The sequence below is a fragment of the Eschrichtius robustus genome, chromosome 6, assembly GCF_028021215.1.
Source record: "Eschrichtius robustus isolate mEscRob2 chromosome 6, mEscRob2.pri, whole genome shotgun sequence".
Classification (NCBI taxonomy): domain Eukaryota; kingdom Metazoa; phylum Chordata; class Mammalia; order Artiodactyla; family Eschrichtiidae; genus Eschrichtius; species Eschrichtius robustus.
In genome coordinates this window covers 17949187-17971110 of record NC_090829.1, presented here as the reverse complement: position 1 = coordinate 17971110, position 21924 = coordinate 17949187, and the positions used below count along the sequence as shown (strand labels likewise).

The 21924-nt window shown below is 37.4% G+C and overlaps 1 protein-coding gene across 4 annotated transcripts in view; it reads right to left on the bottom strand.

The window, feature by feature from the left end:
* The window catches only part of PPP2R3A (protein phosphatase 2 regulatory subunit B''alpha), a 210483-nt gene that overhangs the window by 29073 nt on the left and 159486 nt on the right, over nt 1-21924 (bottom strand). The window lies entirely within an intron of this gene.

Sequence of the window (21924 nt, the reverse complement as noted above, 5' to 3'; positions counted from 1 at the left end):
ATTGCTCCTTTCTCATATTTCTGTTCTAAGGAGTGGATTAATTTTGCACTGTGAAAGATGAGGTTTCAGCTCTTTTGCCATTCATTCCACCTTACCCACATGCCCTCCGCAGCCTCTTAATATATAGATAAATTACTCAACATTCAGAATTTATAGCTACATTTTCCTTTTCTCTTTTATTTGCTTAGTTTTTGGGGTACAGTACATGTTACTAATTCAACCCCCAAACCTCTACCAGTTTTCTACATCCATAATCAGTCCCATTAGGTATTCTATCAATTGCATTTCCTTGAAGTCTTTCTTGGTTCCTTCTGACGTACTCTCATCTAGACTGGTTGATCTCTAGGCCTGGTTCACAGTTTCACCCTAGGGATTCCCTTCACCTTTCTCCTGTTTCTTATATCTCACATTTTCCTCATTCTTGGTTTACTTCCTTGTTTGGTGTAACACATCCTTCAGTAGCTTCCTAAAAGCTACATTTTTAGATCTTGGATCATTGAAAATACCTTTTATCTACTCCCAATGTAGTTGGTATTTATAGAATTATAGCTTGGTGGTTCTTTTCCTTCAGAATTTTAAAGGCACGGATCCATTGTCTTCCATTTATCCATTGTTGTTGAGAAGTCTAAAGCCACTGATCCTTTGACTGTGACCTGTTTTTTTTTTTTTTTTCCTTTGAAGCCTATAGAGGTTTCTGAGTCCCTGGTGTTTTGAAATAATATGATGAGGTGCCTTGGTCTGTATCTAATTCACTTATTTTGCTGGGCTCAGAGCCTGCTCAATTTGGAAACTAGTATTCTTTAGTTCTTGGACATTTTCTCAAATTATTTTGTTTCTTCCCTGCCTCTGTTTCCCCTTATCCATTCTCTTTTTCTGGCATTCTTGTAATTCAAATCTGCATGGTCCAATATGGTAACCACTAGCTATATGTGGCTAGTCCAATTTGAGATGTCTTTAAGTGCAAATACACAACAGATCTTGAAGACTTAGGAAGAAAAAAAATGGTAAAACATCAATACTTTTATATTGATTACATGTTGAAATAACATTTTAGATATATTGGGTTAAATAAGATACATAATTAATTTAAATCTTACGTTTCTTTTTACTTTTTTACTGTGGCTAATTTCATTAAAAAATGTAAAAACATTGTAACTAAAAATTGTATGTATTTAAAATATATAACAAAATAATGTGATATACACAGTGAAACGATTACTACAGTAAAGCCACTTAACATATCATCTCCTCACAATGTTACCATATTTTTGGGGGGGGGTAGGGATGAGAGGACCTGAACTCTACCCTCTTTAAGTAAATTTCCAGTATTTAACACAATATTATATTAAATGTATAGTCATTATATTGTACATTACATCTCTAGATTTACTCATTCTACATAACTGCAACTTTGTACCCTTTGACCAGCATCACCCCATTTCCCTCACACCCCCAGCCCCTGGTAACCACCATTCTGCTCTCTGCTTCTATAAGTTTGACTTGTTTTTGATTCCCATATAAGTGAGATCATGCACTATTTGTCTTTCTGTGCCTGGCTTATTCCACTTAGCATAATGTCCTCCAGGTTCGTCCATGTTGCAAATGATAGGATTTCCTTCTTTTTAAAGGCTGAGTAATATTCCACTGTGTGTGTATACATATACCACATTTTCTTTATCCATTTATTCTTTGAGAAACATTTAGGTTGATTCCATATTTTGGCTATTGTGATAATGCTGTAGTGAACAAGGGAGTACAGATATCTCTTCAAGAGACTGACTTCAGAGTTCTGGTTCAAGATGGTCAAGTAGAAAGATCCTGAACTCACCTCCTCCCAAGACATGCCAAATCTATAGCTACATATGGACCAATTTCCTCTGAAAAAACCTAAAAACTAGCTGAGTGACTCCTACATATTGGGCAAATGAGAAAAAACTCACACCTAAGCGGGTAGGAGATGCTGAGACACAATCTTGCTGTAAACCCCAACACGGCACAGTGACCCACAATCAGGTAGAAACTCAAAATCCAGAGCTTCTCCCTGAGGAGCAAAGAGTTTGAACCCCACATTGTGCACCCAAACTTTTAAGACCTACAACCGAGACAACTGCCCCCAAGTCTAGCTTTTTTCCCCTCCTTTTTTTAAATTGAAGTATAGTTGATATGTAATATTATATTAGTTTCAGGTGTACAACATAGTGATTTGACATTTATACATATTATGAATTGATCACCACAGCAAATCTAGTAACCATCTGTCACCAAAGTTATTACCATATTTGACTATATTCTCTATGCAATACAGTACATCCACATGCCTTATTTATTTTATATCTGGAAGTTTGTACCTCTCAATTTCCCTTCATCTATTTCTCCCAACCACCCCCTTACCCTCTGGTGACCACCACTGTGTTCTCCGTATTGGTGAGTATGTTTCTGTCTTATTTTGTTTGTTTTTTAAATTCCACATATAAATGAAATCATATGGTATTTGTCTTTCTCTGTCAGACGTATTTCACTTAGCATAATACCCTTAAAGCCCATCCATATTGTTTCAAATGGCAAGATTTCATTCCTTTTTTATGGCTGAGTAAAATTCCATTGTGTGTGTGTGTGTGTGTGTGTATCACAGCATCTTTAGCCACTTATCTATCGACGGACACTTAGGTTACTTCCATATGTTGGTTATTGTGAATAATGCTTCAGTGAACGTTGGAGTGCATGTATCTTTTCAAATTAGTGTTTTTGTTTTCTTTGGGTAAATACCTGGAAGTAAAATTGCTGGATCATATAGCAGTTCTATTTTTAATTTTTTGACGGACTTCTACAATGTTTTCTGTAGTGGCTGCACCAATTTACAGTCTCACCAACAGTGCATAAGAGTTCCCTTTTCTCCATATCCTCACCAACACTTGTTATTTGTTGTCTCTTTGATAACAAACAGCCACTCTGAAAGATGTGAGGATCTCATTGTGGTTTAGATTTGCATTCCCCTGATGATTAGTGATGTTGAAGATCATTTAATGTGTCTGTTGGCCACCTGTATGCCTTCCTTGGAAAAATGTTTATTCATGCCCTCTGCTCATTTTTTAATCAGACTGTTTGGTTTTTTTGATATTGTGTGATTCTTAAAATATATTTTAGATATTAACCCCTTATCAGATATATCATCTACAAGTATTTCTATTCAGTGAGTTCCCTTTATGTTTTGTTGATAGTTTCCTTTGCTGAACAAAACCTTTTTAGATTGATGTCTCATTTGTTTATTTTTGTTTGTTGCCCTTGCCTGAAGAGACAGACCCAAAAAAATATATATTGCTAAGACCAGTGTAAAAGAGTATACAGCCTATGTTTTCTTCTAGGAGTTTTATGGTTCCAGGTCTCACATTTAAGTCTTCAATCCATTTTGAGTTTATATTTTGTATATGGCATAAGAAAGTGATCCAGTTTCATTCTTTTGCATGTAGCTGTCAAGTTTCCCAACATCATTTATTGAAGAGACTGTCCTTTCCCCATTGTATATTCTTGGCTCCACTGTTGTACATTAATTGATCATGTAAGAGTGGGTTTCTTTCTGGGCTCTCCATTCTCTTCCATTGATCTATGTGTCTATTTTTGTGCCAAGACCATACAGTTTTGATGACTGCAGCTTTGTAGCATAGTTTGAAATCAGGGTGTATGACACCTCCAGCTTTGTTCTTTCTTAAAATTGCTTTGGTTTTCACAGTCTTTCGTGGTTCCAATACACATTTTAGGATTATTTGTCCCGATTCTGTGAAAAATGCCATTGATACTCTGATAGGGATTGCACTGAATCTGTAGATTGCTTTGGATAGTATGGACATTTTAACAGTATTAATTCTTATATCTTTCCATTCATTTATTGTCTTCAATTTCTTTCATCAGTGTTTGATAGTTTTCAGGGTATAGGTCTTTCACCTTCTTGGCAAAATTTGTTCCTGGGTATTTTGTTCTTTTGGTTACAATTGTAAATATAATTGTTACACTAATTTCTTTCTGATAATTCATTATTTGTGTATAGAAATGCAATAGATTTCTGTATATTGATTTTGTATCCTGAAGTTTTACTGAATTCATTTATCAGTTCCAATAGTGTTTTGGTGGAGTCTTTAGGGTTTTCTATATATATTATCATGTCATCTGCAAATAGTGACAGTTTTACTACTTCCTTTCCAATGTGGATAACTTCTATCTCTTTTTTTGTGTGATTGCTGTGGCTAGCGCTTCCAATACTATGTTGAATAAAAGTGTCAATGGTGGACATCTTTTTCGTGTTCCTGATGTTAGAGGAAAAGCATTCAGCTTTTCACCATTGAGTACTTTCTTAGCTGCTGGTTTGTCATATATGGCCTTTATTATGTTGATACATGTTCCCTCTATATCCATTTTGTTGAGAGTTTTTATCAAAAATGGATACTGAATTTTGTCAAATGCTTTTTCTGCATCTAGTCACATGATCATGTGATTTTTATCCTTCACTTTGTTAATGTAGTATATCATGTTGATTGATTTGAGCATACAGAACCATCCTTGCATCTGTGGAATACACTTGATAATGGTGTATGGTTCTTTTACTATATGATTGAAATCAATTTGCTAATATTTTGTTGAGGATTTTTGCATTTTATGTTCATCAGACATATTGGCCTGTAATTTTTTTTTGTAGTGTCTTTATCTGGTTTTGATATCAGTATAATGAACTTAGAATTGTTCCTTCCTTTTCAATTTTTTGGAATAGTTTGAGAAGGATAGGTATTAACTCTTCCTTAAGTTTGTTTGAATTTACCGTTAAGTTGTCTGGTCCTGGGCTTGTTTGTTGGGATTTTTTTTTTTTAATTACTAATTCAGTTTCATTATTGGTAATCTGTCTGTTCAGATTTTCTATTTCTTCCTGATTCACTCTTGGAAGGTTGCATGTTTCTGGGAATTTATCTGTTTCTTCTAGGCTGTTCAATTTGTTGGCGAATAACTGTAGTAATCTTTTATGATCCTTTGTATTTCTGTTGTGTCAGTTGCAACTTGTCTTTCATTTAGTTTTTTTCACTGACATTTCTTTTTTCCCCAGTCTTTATTTCATTTATTTCCATTCTGATCTCTTATTTCCTTCTACTAACTTTGGGTGTTGTTTGTTCTTTTTCTTGTTTCTTTAGGTATAAGGTTAAATTGTTTATTTGAGGTTTTCCTTGTTTACTAAGGTAGGCCTGTAGTGCTATAAACTTCCCTCTTAGAACTGCTTTGCTGTGCTCCAGTTTTTGGAACATTGTGTTTCCATTTTCATTTGTCTTAAGGTATTTTTAAATTTCCTCTTTGATTTCTATATTGACTCATTGGTTGTTTAGAAGCATGTTTTTTAGCTTCTATGTGTCTGTGCTTTTCCCAGTTTTCTTCTTGTAATTGATTTCTACTTTCAGAAAAGGTCCTTGATATGATTTCAATCTTTCTAAATTTATTGAGACTTGTTTTGTGGCCTAACATGATCTACCCAAAGTATATTACATGTGCACTTGAAAAGAACGTGTATTATGCTATTTTTGGATGGAATGTTCTGTTAAGTGCACCTGTGTCACTTAAGGGCAATATTTCCGTATTGATTTTTCTGTCTGAATGATCTATCCATTGATGTAAGTGGGGTATTAAAGCCTCCTATTATTATTGTATTACTATCAGTTTCTCTCTTTTGTATGTTAATATTTGCTTTATGTATTTAGATGCTCCTATGTTGAGTGCAGAGATATCTGGAAGTGTTATATCCTCTTGTTTGATTGACCCCAAGGATCATTATGTAATGACCTTCTTTGTCTCTTGTTACAGTCTTTGCTTTCAAGTCTGTTTTGCCTGATATTAGTATTCTAATACTAATTCTAATATCATTAGTATTAGATTTCCATTTCCATCTAATACTAATATCATTAGTATTCATTTCCATTTGCATGAAATATTTTTCTATCCCTTCACTTCCATTTTTTAAAAAAATTATTTATTTATTTATTTAATTTATTTATTTTTGGCTGTGTTGGGTCTTCATTGCTGCACGTGGGCTTTCTCTAGTTGCATCGAGCGGGGGCTACTCTTCATTACGGTGTGTGGGCTTTTCACTGCAGTGGCTTCTCGTTGCAGAGCACGGGCTCTAGGTGCGTGGGCTTCAGTAGTTGTGGCATACGGGCTCGGTAGTTGTGGCTCATGGGCTTAGCTGCTCCGCGGCATGTGGGATCTTCCCAGACCAGGGCTCGAACCTGTGTCCCCTACATTGGCAGGTGGATTCTTAACCACTGTGCCACCAGGGAAGTCCCTATCTCTTTACTTTCATTCTGTGTGTGTGTCTTTAGATCTGAAGTGAGTCTTGTATGAACCATATAAATGGGTCTTGTTGTTTTAATCCATTCAGCCACGCTTTGTCTTTTGATTGGAGCATTTAGTCCATTTACATTTAATGTATTTTTAAAAAATATTTATTTTATTATTATTATTAATCTTTGGCTGTGTTGGGTCTTTATTGCCGCGTGCGGGCTTTCTCTAGTTGCGGCAAGCGGGGGCTACTCTTTGTTGTGGTGCGCAGGCTTCTCATTGCGGTGGCTTCTCTTGTTGTGGAGCATGGCTTCAGCAGTTGTGGCACGTGGGCTCAGTAGTTGTGGCTCACGGGCTCAGTAGTTGTGGCTCGCAGGCTCTAGAGCGCAGTCTCAGTAGTTGTGGTGCACAGGCTTAACTGCTCCGCAGCATGTGGGATCTTCCCGGACCAGGGCTTGAACCTGTGTCCCCTGTGGCAGCAGATTCTTAACCACTGTGCCACCAGGGAACCTCCTAATGTAATTATTGACAGGTATGTACTTACTGCCATTTCGTTGTTTTGTTTTTGTAGTTCTTCTCTGTTCCTTTCTTCTTTTCTTGTTCTCTTTCTTTCTGATTTGATGACTTTCTTTCATGTTTTGTGTGTATTCCTTTCTCTTTATTTTTTGTGTATCTGTTATACGTTTTTGGTTTGTGGTTACCATGAGGTTCATATACAACAATCTATGTATACAGCAGTCTATTTAAATTGATGGTCATTTAAGTTTGAGTGCATTCTAAAAGCACTACATTCGCTGCCCCCGATATTTTGTTTCTGACACATTTTGCATCTTTTTGTGTATTGCCTAACTAATTGTTTTATATATAGGTGCTTTTACTACTTTTGTCTTTTAACCTTCATACTAGCTTTGTAGGTGATTGACCTTTACTATATGTTTGCCTTTACCAATGAGATTTTTTCTTACATGATTTTCTTGTTTCTAGTTACGGCCTTCATTTTTCTGCTTAAAGAAGTCCCTTTAACATTTCTTAATAAGGCTTATTTAGTGGTGATGAACTCCTTTAGCTTTTACTTGTCTGGGAAACCCTTTATCTCTACTTCAATTCTGAATAATAACCTTGCCAGGTAGAGTATTCTTGTTTGTAAGCTTTTTTTCTTTTAGTACTTTAAATATCATGTCAGTCCCTTCTGGCCTGTAAAGTTTCTGCTGACAAATCAGCTGATAGTCTTATGTGGGAGTCCCTTGTTGCTTTTCTCTTGTTGCCTTAAAGATTCTCTCTTTGTCTTTAACTTTTGAGATTTTAATTATAATGTATCTTGGTATGGGTGTCTTGGGTTCATCTTATATAGGACTCTCTATGCTTTCTGGACTTGGATGTCTGTTTTGTTAGCCAGGTTAGGAAAGTTTTCAGTCATTTTTCTTCAGATACGTTTTGAGGAAAACTTACGCTCTCTTCTCCTTCTGAGACCCTTGTAATGTGAATGTTAGTACACTTGATGTTGTCTCACAGGTCCCTTAAACTATCCTTTTTTTTAAAAAATTTAATTTAGTTTAATTTATTATTATTATTCTTTTGGCCACACCACGTGGCATGGGGAACTTCCCCGACCAGGGATCAAACCCGGGCCCCCTGCAGTGGAAGTGTGGAGTCTTAACCACTGGACTACCAGGGAAGTCCCAAACTATCCTCATTTTACAAATTATTATTTTTTTGCTGTTTTGATTTGGTGACTTCCACTACCCTGTCTCAGATTGCTGATCTATTCTTCTGCATCCTCTAATCTGCTGATTCCCTCTGGTGTATTTTTCATTTCTGTTGTTGTATTCTTCAGTTCTGACTGGTTCTTTTCTGTGTTTTCTATCTTGTTACTGTTCTCACTGAGTTCATCTGTTCTTCTCCAGAGTCCAGTGAACAACTTTAAGACTAATGATTTGAACCCTTTATCTGGTTAATTGCTTATCTCCATTTTGTTTAATTTTTTTCTTTTGGTTTTGTCTTGTTTTCTCATTTGTATCCTCATTTTGCCTAACTGTCTGTGTTTGTTTCTACATAATATGTGTATCAGCTACATCTCCCAGTCTTGAAAGACTGGTCTTATGTAGGTGTCCTGTGGGGCTCAGTGGCAACATCACCCCTGGTCACCAGAGCGAGGTGCTCCTGGTTATCCCCTGTATGCGCTGTGTATGTTCTCTTGTTGTGGTTGGGCTGCAAGTGCTGTGGGTGCACTGGTAGATGGAGCTGGTCCCTGGCCTGGCTAGCTGAGTGGCTTGGCCACAACTGCTGTTGACACCCTGGTGGGCAGGGCTAGTCCCCAGCCTGGCCATTCATGAGGCCTGGCTGCGATTGCTGTGGGCACATTAGTGTGCAAGGATGGTCCCCTCTAGCAGGAGCCACTTTTGAGGGGCACTGGTGCTGGTTCAGGCCACCTGGCAGGTGGGGCAGGGTGGGAGTTGCTTTGGAGGGGATGGCTGAGGTTGGTGGGCTGGGTGGGGTGAGTTCTCAGAGGAATGCTGGGGATGGATGCCAGGTGTTAGGCAGGTTGATGGAGAATGACAGAAATGGTGCCTGCCAGACCCAGGCCAGCTTGGTGGAAGGAGAGCAAAAACAAAAAGGGAGCCCACCAGCACTTCTATTCCTGGAGAAAGTTTCACCAGAAACCTGCCTCTCTGGCACATGCCCTAAAATTAGTCAATGAATCTCCCTCTTGTATGATTCAGATGCTTTCCAAGCTGCTATCTCTGTGCTGGGACTCAGAGTGAGTTTGTGCAAGCTCTTCAAGAGTGGAGCCTTACTGGACAGCTACATGTAAAAGAATGAAATTAGAACACTCCCTAACACCATACACACACACACACACACACACACACACACACACACACACACACAGAAAAAGAGTGGAGCCTTAATTTTCCCCCAGCCTTTAGGCTCTCCTGGACATAAGCCCAGCTGATTTTCAAAGCCAGACATTGCGGGGGCTCATCTTCCTTGAGCAGGCCTGTGGGCTGTGAAGCCCGACATGAGGCTGGGGCCCCTTGCTCCTCAGGGGAAACCTCCTTGGTTATGATATCCCTCCTGCTTGTGGGATTGCCACACCAGGGGTATGGGTTCTGCTGTACTGCATCTCTGCCTTTCCTACCTGTCTTGATGTGGCCTTTTATTTATATCTATGGTTGTAGAAAATCTGTCCTGCTAGTCTTCAGGCTGTTCTCAGAGACAGTTGTTCCATATGAAGTAGTTTTAGTGGCTCTGTGGGAGGAGATAAGCTTAGATTTTCTTTCTCTGCCATCTTGATCTGGACTCTCTCCGAAACACTTAGCTTTGAAAACCAATGAGGCTCGAGTCCATGAGATCTACAATGCTCTAGTGAAGTGAGAAAAGGCTCTTAAAGGGCTTGCATGCTTGGACTCACCTGCCCCAGGGCCCAGTACGGAAGCAGCCGCTATAGAGGTGCCCAGATTTTCTGTTAAGGAGGCTAATTTCCTTATCTTAAAGCCTCGGCCTAAGGGGCAAGCGTCTAATTTAACACCCATCTGGGGGCCTGCTGGGCTACTCTCACAGGACAGAGACTAGCAGGCACCCTCTTTACACTCTCCCTCTGCGCCTCACTCCAGCCAGAGGGCACCAGTTTCCCACTCTCCCTCTGCCTTACAGAGCACCAGTATCTCTCAGAGAGGAGCTTTTACATAAGTCTGGTGCTCCAGTTTTTGTTGCTGCCACCCACGGAATGCCACTTGATTGCCTGGCTCTGGAGGCCAGCAGGGCCTGTGTTTCTGGGTTTCATGGGACCATAGCAATTGGAGACAGTTCTTAGCAGGCCACCATATCAGGGCACAGCACACATAGCAGACTGAAACACACTCCTAGTCTTTCAGTGAGAGGCCTATTTGCTTGTCCAGGAACTTGGGCCTGAGAGGCAGGCTGCTGGTTTGGCACAGGTCTAGAGGCCTGTGGAGGAGCTCTCAGGGAATGAAGGCTGATGCGTGCAGTCTTTGAGCTCCCCCTCTGTCATACTCTAGCTGGCCAGTATCTCCCAGGAAGAGCTTATAAACTTGTCTGACTCCTTGGTTATTGTGGCTGCCTCCAGGGACATCTCTAGATTGTCTGGCTCTGCTGGCCACCAGGGCTTATACTCACAGGTTCCACAGGACTGTAACCAATGGAGAAAGAATTCTTAAAGAGCTACCAATCCCAGGGCACAGCAAGAGGCAACACACCCAGCAGCCCAGTCTCTGTTAAAGAAGCCTATTAGCTTACCATCAAAGCTGCAGTCAGAGAGGTAGAATTCTTAATTAAACACAGATCTAAGGGTAATCCCTTCCAGAGACCTCAAAGTCCCTTCATACTCTCCCTCTGCTGCACTCCAGAGTGCCAGTATCTCCCGGAGGGGAGTTTTTATATATGTCTGGTGCCCTGGTTTTTACATCTGGAGCCCTGGTTTTTGTGGCTGCCACCCAGGGGACACCTTCTGATCACCTGGCTCTGGTGGCCAGGGAGGCTTGCATTCCCAGGTACCATGAGACTGTAACAACTGGAGAGACAGTTCATAGTAAGCTACCATGCTCAGAGCACTACACACACAGCAGAGTGAAATATAACCCCACTCAGTCTGTCTGTGAAAGAGGCCTAGTTGTGTGTGCTGGATCACTGGCCTCAGTCACAGGCCTCAGGTTTGGCTCACATCTAGGGGCCTATGGAGGTGCTTTCAGGGAACACAGGCTGATGGATGCCATCTCTGCACTCTTACTTTTTGCCTTGCTTCAGCCTGCTGGTATCTCCCGGAAAGGAGTTTATATAGTCGTCTGGCACCCCTGATTTTTTTCTATTGCTGCCCAGGAATACCTCCCAATTACTTAGTTCTGATGGCCAGTGGGGCTTATATTTGTGGTTCCACAGGACTGTATATATTTGCATAATTTAAGAGCTGCTGATGAGAGTCTGGCTTGTAATCAGCCTGAATCTAGGTGCTGACTGAGATCCTTCCTTTTGGGACACTGACCGGTCTTTGCATACCCTCAACTACAGGGAACCATCAAACTTAAAATAGGATGCTTGGATAAGTACAGAGGTTTGAGAGACAACCACGAGCTAGGGCAGGCTTGAACCATAAGGTTCATCTCCTATGTGAGGCCACTACTTCAAGACTGGGAGAGGTGTTTGTTTTATCTAATGCTTAGAAACCAACACACGAGAGAGAGTCAAGCAAAATGAAGAAAGAGAGGAATATGTTCCAAACTAAAGAATAAGAAAAAAAAAATCTCAGAAAAAATCCTTAATGAAGTGGAGATAATTGACTTGCCTGATAAAGAGTTCAAAATAAGGGTCGTAAAAATGCTCACCAAACTCAGAAGAAGAATGAATGAATACAGTGAGAACTTCAATGAAGACAGAAAATATAAGAAAGTACTAAATAGAAGTCACAGAACTGAAGAATACAATAACTGAACTGAAATACACTAGAGGGGTTCAACAGCAGACTAGATGAAGCAAAGAAAAGATCAGTGAACTCAAAGACAGGGTAGTGGAACTCACACAATCAGAGGAGCAAAAACAAAACAAAAATATTGAAAGAAGGTGAAGACTACTTAAAAGACTTATGGGACAGCAAACAGACCAACATTCGCATTACAGGGGTCTGAAAAGGAGAAGAGAAAGGAGCAGAAAACTTAACTGAAGAAATAATGGCTGAAAATATCCCTAACATGGGGAAAGAAACAGACATCTGGATCCAGGGAGCCCAGAGAGTTCCAAAAGAAAGTAGCCCAAAGAGATCCACAGGAACACATATTATAGTTAAAGTGTCAAAAGTTAAAGACAAGGAGAGAATCTTAAAAGCAGTAAGAGGAAAACAAGTAGCTACATACAAGGAAACCCCTATAAGGCTATGAGTTGATTTTTCAGTAGAAAAATTGTAGACTGGAAGGGAGCAGCATGGTATATTCAAAGTACTGAAAGAAAAAACTTCTAGCCAGGAGTACTCTACCAGGCATCATTTTCATCAAGAATTATAGAAGAGATAAAGAGTTTTCCAGACAAGCAAAGCTAAGGGAGTTTATCACCACTAAACTTACAAGAAATAAAAGAAAATTACTTTTTTTTAAACTGAAAAAAAAAGAAAACGGTGCTGGACTTCCCTGGTGGCACAGTGGATAAGAATCTGCCCGTCAATGCAGGTAACATGGGTTCTATCCCTGGTCCGGGAAGATCCCACATGCCGTGGAGCAACTAAGCCCATGCACCACAACTAATGAGCCTGCGCTCTAGAGCCGACGAGCCACAACTACTGAGCCCGCGTGCCACAACTACTGAAGCCCATGTGCCTAGAGCCCGTGCTCTGCAACAAGAGAAGCCACCGCAAGGAGAAGCCCATGCACCACAATGAAGAGTAGCCCCCGCTCACCACAACTAGAGAAAGCCCGCGCACAGCAACGAAGACCCAACACAGCCAAAAATTTTAAAAAAATAAAAAATTTAAAAAAATGGTGCTAATTAGTAACAAGAAAACATATGAAAGTATAAATCTCACTGGTAGTGGCAAATATATAGTAAAGATGGTGAATTAATCACTTATAAAGCTAGTATGAAAGCTAAAAGACGAAAGTGGTAAAACTAACTATAACTATAATAATTAGTTAAGATATATACAAGATAAAAGATGTAAAATGTGACATCAAAAGCAAAACATGGCAGGAGACAGCAAAAATGTAGAGCTTTAGAATGCATTCAAGCTTAAGTTCTTATCAAGTTAAAATTGACTCAGTATAATTTGTTATATGTAAGCCTCATGGTACTCACAAAGCAATAACCCATAAAAGATACACCAAAGATAAACAGAAAGGAATCTAAGCATAGCATGAAAGAAAGTCATCACACCATACAAAGAACATCAGAAGAAGAAACAGAGAACTACAGCAACAATCAGGAAACAGTTAACAAAATGGCCATAAGTACATACCTATCAACAATTTAAATGTAAATGGACTACATTCTCCAATCAAAAGACACAGAGTGGCTAAGTGGATAAGAAAACAAGACCTATCTATATGTTGCATACAAAAAACTCACTGACTGTAAAGACATGCCCAGACTAAAAGTCAAGGGATAGAAAAAGATTTCATGCAAATGGAAACAAAAGGAAAGCTGGGTTAGTTATACTTGTGTCAGACAAAAGACTTTATAATAAAGACTGTAATAAGAGAGAAAGAAGGGCATTACAGAATGATATAGAGATCAGTCCAACAGGAGGACATATCATTTGTAAATATTTATGCACATAAATATATAAAGCAAATATTACCAGACTTAAATGTACAAATAGGCAGCAATACAATAATAGTAAGATACTTAAGTACCACACTTTCATCAATGAATAGATCATCCAGACAGAAAATCATCAATAAGGAAACATCAGCCTTAAATGACATGTTAGATCAGATGAACTTAACAGATACATACGAAACGTTCTATACAAAAGCAACAAAATACACATTCTTCACAAGTGCATGTGAAACTTTCCCCAAGATAGATCATACGTTAGGCTATAAAACAAGTCAATATACTTAAGAAAACTGAAATCATATCAAGCATCTCTTCTGAGCACAACTGTATGAAACTATAAATTGATTACAAGAAGAAAACTGGAAAATTCTCAAATATGTAGTGATTAAACAACATGCTACTGAACAACTAATGTGTCAAAGAAGAAATAAAAGAAAGTAAAAAAATACCTTGAGACAAATCAAAATGGAAATACAACATACCAAAACTTAAAGGATACAGTGAAAGCTGTTCTAAGGGGAAAATTCATAGCAATAAATGTCTATATCAAAACCCAAGAAAAACCTCAAATAAACAACCTAACTTTACTCCACCAGCAATGAGAGAAAGCAGAACAAATGAAACCCAAAAGTAGTAGAAGGAAGGAAACAACAAAGATCAGAGTGGAAATAAATGAAAAAGAGACAATAAAAAGTCAATGAAACTAAGAACTGGTTCTTTGAAAAGATGAACAAAACTGACAAACCTGTAGCTATACTCCCAAACAGGAGAGAGAGAGAGAGAGGGAGACAGAACTCAAATAAAATCAGAAGTGAAAGAAAAAACAGTAATAGTGATACTACAGAAACATGAAGGATTATAGGAGACTACTATGAACAATTATACACCAACAAACTTGACAACCTAGAAAAAAAAGGATAAATTCTAGAAACATACAACCTACCAAGACTTGAATTATGAAAAAAAGGAAATCTGAACAGTCTAATTACTAGTAAGGAGATTGAATCAGTAATGAAAAACCTCCCAACAAACAAAAGCTTAGGACCAGACAGGTTTACTGGTGAATTCTATCAAGCATCTGAAAAGAATTAATACTAATCCTTCTCAAACTCTTCTAAAAAATAGGAGAGGAAGAAACATCCAAACTAATTTTGAGGTCAGCATTACCCCCAAATAACAAAACCAGACAAGGATGCCACAAGAAAAGAAAATTACAGGCCAATATTCCTGATGACTGTAGATGAAAAAGTCCTCAACAAAATATTAGCAAACTAAATTCAACAATAATGTGAAAGGATCACAAACCAAGATCAGGTGGGATTTATTCCAGGGATGCAAGAATGGTTCAACATCTGCAAATCAATCTACATGATACACCAAATCAACAAAATGAAGGGTAAAAAACACATGATCATTTGAATAGATATGGAAAAATCATTTGACAAAATCCAACATCCATTTATTATAAAAACTCTCAACAAAGTGGGTATAGAGGGAACATACCTCAACATAATAAGGGCCATATATAACAAGTCTACAGCTAACATCATACTCAATGGTGAAAAGCTGAAAGCTTTTCCTCTAAGACCAAGAACAAGAAAAGGATACCCACTCTTGCTACTTTTATTCAATGTAGCACTGGAAGTCCTAGCCAGAGCAATTAGGCAAGAGAAAGAAATAAAAGCCATCCAAATTTGAAATGAAGAAGTAAAACTGTCACTATGTGCAGATGATATAATATTATATATAGAAAACCCTAAAGAATCCACCAAAGAACTGTAAGAAAACTAATAAATAAACTCAGTAAAAATGCTAGATACAAAATCAATATACAAAAATCTGTTGCATTTCTGTACAGTAACAATGAACTAACAGAAAGAGAAATTAACAACCCCATTTGCAACTGCATCAAAAATGAAATAAAATACTTGGGAATAAATTTAAACAAAGAGGTGAAAGATCTGTGCACTGAAAACCACAGGACACTGATGAATGAAACTGAAGATACATATAAATTGAGATATTTCATTCTCATGGACTAGAATAATTAATGTTGTTAAAATGTCCATACTACCTAAAGCAATCTACAGATTAAATGAAATCCCTATCAAAATTCCAATGGCATTTTCCACATAAATAAAACAAATAATCCTAAAATTTGTATGGAATTATAAAAGATCCCACATAGTCAAAGCAAACTTGAGCAAGAAGAACAAAACTGGAGCATCACACTACCTCATTTCAAAATATACTATGAAACTAAAATAATCAAAACAGTATGATTGTCATAAAAACAGACACATGGATCAGTGGAACAGAATAGGGCCCAGAAATAAACCCACACATATATGGTCAATTGATTTATAACAAAGGAACCAAGAATATACAATGGGGAAAGGACAGTCTCTTCAATAAAGGGTGTTGTGAAGAATGGACAGCTTCATGCAAAAAAATGAAACTGGACCACTGTCTTACATCATACACAAAAACCAACTCAAAATGGGTTAAAAACTTGAATGTAAGACCTGCAACTGTGAAACTTCTAGCTTCTAGGCTGTGAGCTCCTTGACACTGGTCTTGGCAATGAATTTTTTTGGATCTGACACCAAAAGCAAACCAACAAAATAAAATAAACAAGTAAGCTACATCAAACTAAAAAGTTCCTGCACAGCAAAGGAAACCATCAACAAAATAAAAAGGCAACCTACTGAATAAGAGAAAATATTTGCAAATTATATAGCTGATAAGGGGTTAATATTAAAAATATATAAAGAACTCATAAAACTCAACAGCAAGAAAACAAACTGAAAAAATGGCAGAGGATCTTAATAGACATTTTTCCAAGAAGACATACAAATGGCCAACAGGTACATGAAAATATGCTGAACATCACTAATTATCAGGGAAATGAAAATCAAAACCACAGTGAGATACCTCACACCTGTCAAAGTGACTGTTATCAAAAAGACAAGAAATAACAAATGTTGGCAAGGATGTGAAGAAAAGGGAACCCTTGTGTGCTGTGAAATGTAAATTAGTGCAGCACTATGGAACACAGCAGGGAGTTCCTTAAAAAATTGCAAATAGAACTACCATATGATCTAGCAGTTCCACTTCTGGGTATTTATCAAAAGAAAAAGCAATATCTCAAAAAGATGTATGCACCCCCATGTTCACTGTGCATTAATTATAATAGCCAAGATATGGAAACAACCTAAATTTCCATCAATGGATAAATAGGTAAAGAAAATGTGGTATATATACACAATGGAGTATTATTCAGCTATAAAAAAGAATGAAACCTTGCCATTTGTGACAACATGGATGGACCCTGAGGGCATTATGTAGGTAAGTCAGAGAAAGGCAAATCCTGTATGATCTCACTTACACATGGAATTTAAAAACTACCACCACCACCACCAAACCCCAAAACTGAGAGATCACGGATACAGAGAACGGATGGGTATTTGCCAGAGGAGGGTAGGGGGTGGGTGAAATGGGTTAAGAGGGTCAAATACTACAAACTTCCAATTATAAAATAAATAAGTCCTGGGATGTAATGTATGGCATGGTAATTATAGTTTATAATACTGTACTGCATATTTGAAAGTTGCTAAGAGAGTAGATCTTAGAAGTTCTCATCACAAGAAAAAAAAGCGTAACCATATATGGTGACAGATGTTAAGCAGACTTATTGCGGTGATCATTTTGCAATACATATGAACAGCAAATCACGAAGTACACCTGAAACTAATATAATGTTAGTATAATGTTATATGTCAATTATATCTAAAAAAGGGAAAAAAAGGGTAAAAAGAGGTAGAAAAGGAAAAAGAAAAGACACAAGTTGCAACTGTAGTAATTTGAGAAGAGGCCAGTCTTTTTTCTTTGGGGGAGGTGGGCAAAGCGACTATTTTATTTATCTATTTATTTAAATGGAAGTATAGTTGATTTACAATATTGTGTTAAAGTGATTCAGATATATACATTTTTTTCAGATTATTTTCCTTTACAGGTTATTACAAATAACCTGTGAGTCTGTTTCTATATCTGTGAGTCTGTTTCTCTTTTGTATATAGATTCATTTGTATTATTTTTTAGGTTCCACATATACAATATTTGTGTTTGTGTTTTTCTGTCTGACTTACTTCACTTTTAGTATGATAATCTCTAGGTCCATCCATGTTGCTGCAAATGGCAATATTTCATTCTTTCTTTACGGCTAAGTCATATATATATATATATATATGTATGTCACATCTCCTTAAACTAATTGTCTGTTGATGGGCACTTGGGTTGTTTCCATGTCTTGGCTAGTATAAACAGTGCTGCTATGAATATTGAGGTGCATGTATCTTTTTGAATTAGAGTTTTCGTTGTTTTTGGATATATGCCCAGGAGTGCGATTGCAGGATCATATCACACGGTAGCTCTATTTTCAGTTTTTTAAGGAACCTCCAGACTGTTCTCTGTAGTGGCTGTACCAATTTACATTCCCACCAACAGTGGAGGAGGGTTCCTTTTTCTCCACACCCTCTCCAGCATTTACAGTTTGCAGACTTTTTGATGATAGCTATTCTGACCAGAGTGATGTGATACCTCACTGGAACTCTGATTTGCATTTCTCTAATAATTACGATGAGCATCTTTTCATGTGCTTGCTGGCCATCTGTATGTCTTCTTTGGAGAAATGTCTATTTAGGTCTTCTGCCCATTTTTGATTGGGTTTATTTATTTTTTTAATACTGAGCGGTATGAGCTGTTTGTATATTTTGGAAATTAATCCCTTGTTGGTTGCATCGTTTGCAAATATTTTCTCCCATTCTGTAGGTTGTCTTTTTGTTTTGTTTATGGTTTCCTTTGCTGTGCAAAAGCTTCTGAGTTTAATTAGGTCCCATTTGTTTATTGTTGTTTTTATTTCCATGACTCTAGCAGATGGATCCAAAAAGATATTGCTGCTATTTCTGTCAAACAGAGTTCTGCCCATGTTTTCCTCTGAGTTTTATGGTATATGGTCTTACATTTAGGTCTTTAATCCATTTTGAGTTTATTTTTGTTTATGGTGTTAGAGAATGTTCTCATTTCATTCTTTTACATGTAGCTGTCTAGTTTTCCCAGCACCACTTATTGAAGAGACTGTCTTTTCTCCATTGTATATTTTTGCCTCCTTTGTCATAGATTGACCATAGATGTGTGGGTTTATTTCTGGATCTACCCTTTTTTTCAGTGGGTTGTTTGTTGTTTTTATTTTGAGTTGTATGAGCTGTTTGTAAAATATATTTTGGAAATTAACCCTTTGTTAGTCCCATCTTTTCAAATATTTTCTCCCATTCCATAAGTTTTTTCATTTTGTTAATGGTTTCTTTTGCTGTGCAAAAGCTTTTAAGTTTGATTAAGTCCCATTTGATTATTTTTGCTTTCCTTTCTTTTGCCTTGGGAGACTATCTAAGAAAATATTGCTACGATTTATGTCAGAGAATATTTTGCTTAAGTTAAGGGGCTAGTCTTTGAAGCCTGTACTTTTAAGGGCTTGGAGTTAGAAACAAAAATTATCTTAATAATTTACTGTGGTTAAAAACACCATTACATTGCTTCTAAATCAGTCATCATTTGAGAAAGGAGAGTTTCTTTAGAGCCCAGAAAATGTCACATGCCACTAGCATACTTCCATTTTTGCTCAGAAATAAAACAGTATTCAGTAAATGAAAGAAAAAAAAAAGACACTGATTTCATTTCCTTTGGATATATACCTAGAAGTAGATTTGCTGGATCATAAGTTAGTTTTATTTTTAATTTTTTGAGGAACCCTCCATACTCTTTTCTATAATGGCCGTACCAATTTACATTCCCATCAACAGTGTACCAGGGATCCCTTTTCTCTACATCCTCATTTGTTACCTTTTGTCTTCTTGATAAAAGCCACTCTAACAGGTCTGAGGTGAAATCTTGTTGTGGTTCTGATTTGTATTTCCCTGATGATTAGCGATATTCAGCATCTTTTCATTTATCTGTTGGCCATTTGTATGTCTCCTTTTGAGAAATGTCTATTCAGGTCCTCTGTCTATTTTTATTATTTATCTATTTATTTATTTTTATTATTTTGGCTGTGCCGGGTCTTAGTTGTGGCATGCAGGATCTTTAGTTGCAGCATGCGGACTTCTTAGTTGTGGCATGTGGACTTCTTAGTTGCATGTGCAGGCTTCTTAGTTGTGGCAGGCATGTGGGATCTAGTTCCCCAACCAGGGATTGAACCTGGACCCCCTGCATTGGGGGCATGGAATCTTACCCACTGGACCACCAGGGAAGTCCCCTCTTTGTCTATTTTTAAAATGAGTTGTTTTCTTGGTATTGTGTTGTTAGGGTTCCTTATAATATTTTCAATATCAGATGTATGGTTTGCAAATACTTTCTCCCATTCCATAGGTTCTCTCTTCACTCTGTTGATTGTTTCCTACTAGGAGCTTTTTAGTTTGATTCAATTCTATTTGTCTATTTTTGTTTTTGTTGCATGTGCTTTTGGGTTATATTCCCCCACCCCCACAAATCAATGTCAAGAAGCTTGTTCCCTATGTTTTCTTCTAGTAGTTTTATAGTTTCAGGTCTTACATTTAAGTCTTCAATCCATTTTGAGTTGATTTTTTATATGGAGTGAGATAATGGTCACATTTCATTCTTCTGCATATGGATAACCAGTTTTCCCAACACCTTTTATTATTTTTTTCCAACACCCTTTATTGAAGAGATTGTCCTTTCCTCATGTGTGTTCTTGGCACCTTTGAAAAAGATCAATTGACCAGGGACTTCACTGGTGGTGCAGTGGTTAAGAATCTGCCTGCCAATGCAGCGGACATGGGTTCAAGCCCTGGTCCGGGAATACCCCACATGCTGTGGAGCAACTAAGCCCGTGCGCCATAACTACTGAGCCTGTGCTCTAGAGCCTGCGTGCCACAACTACTGAGCCTGCATGCCGCAACTACTGAAGCCCTCACGCCTAGAGCCTGTGTTCCACAACAAAAGAAGCCACCAAATTAGAAGCCTGTGCACCACAACAAAGAGTAGCGACTGCACGCAACAACAAAGACCCACACAGCCAAAAAAAAAAAAGATCAATTGACCATAAATGTATGGATTTATTTCTGGGTTCTCTACTCTGTTCCATTAGTATATATGTCTGTTTTTATGCCAGTACTATGCTGTTTTATTATAGCTTTTTAGTATATTTTGAAATCAGGTAGTGTGATGCCTCCAGCTTTGTTTTTGTTAACATTGCTTCATGTTCTTTTCTAGTACCATATGAATTTTAGAATTGTTCTTCTATTTTTGTAAAAATGTCATTGGAATTTTGATAGTTATTACGCTGACTCTGTAGATCACTTTGAGGAGCATGGATATTTTAACAATATTCTTCCAACTCATGAAGATGGGATATCTTTCCATTTTCTTCTGTCCTCTTCATATTCTTTCATTAAGATTTTATATATTTCAGTGTACAGATCTTTAATCTTCTTGGTTAAATGTATTCCTATGTGCTTTATTTCATTTGATGCTTTTGTACATGGGACGATTTTCTTAATTCCCTTTTCAAATACTTTGTTGTTAGTGTATAGGAATGCAACTAATTTTTGTAGGTTCATTTTGTATCCTGCAACTTTCTGAAATTCATTTATTTTTTCTAACAGTTTTTTGTGGTCTTTAAGGGTTTTGTATATATAATATTATGTCATTTGCAAAGAAAAAAATTTACTTCTTCCTTTCTGGTTTGGCTACTTCTTCTTTACTTTTCTTGCCTAGTTATTCTGGCTAAGACTTCCACTTGAATAAAAGTGGCAAGAGTGGGGCATCCTTGTCTTGTTCCTGATCTTAGAGGAAAAGCTTTCACCTTTTTACTATTGAGTATTATATTAGCTGTGGACTTGTCATACATAGCATTTATTATGTTGAGGTACATTCCTTCTACACCTAACTTGATAAGAGTTTTTTTTTTAAATCATGAAAGGGTGTTCAATTTTGTCAAATGCTTTTCTATATCTATTGGGTTGATCGTATAACTTTTATCCTTTATTCTTTTAATGTGGTATATGACATTTATAGATTGGCATGTCAAACCATCCTTGCATCCTAGGCATAAACCCCACTTAATCATGGTGTATGATCATTTTAATGTGTTGTTGAATTCAGTTTGCCAGTATTTTGTTGAGGATTTCTGTATCTATGTTTATCAGAGATCTTGGCTTATAATTTTCTTCTCTTATAGTGTCCTTATCTGACTTTGGTACAAGAGTAATGCTGGTCTCATAAAATGAATTTGGGAGTATTCTCTCCTCTTCACTTTTTGGGAAG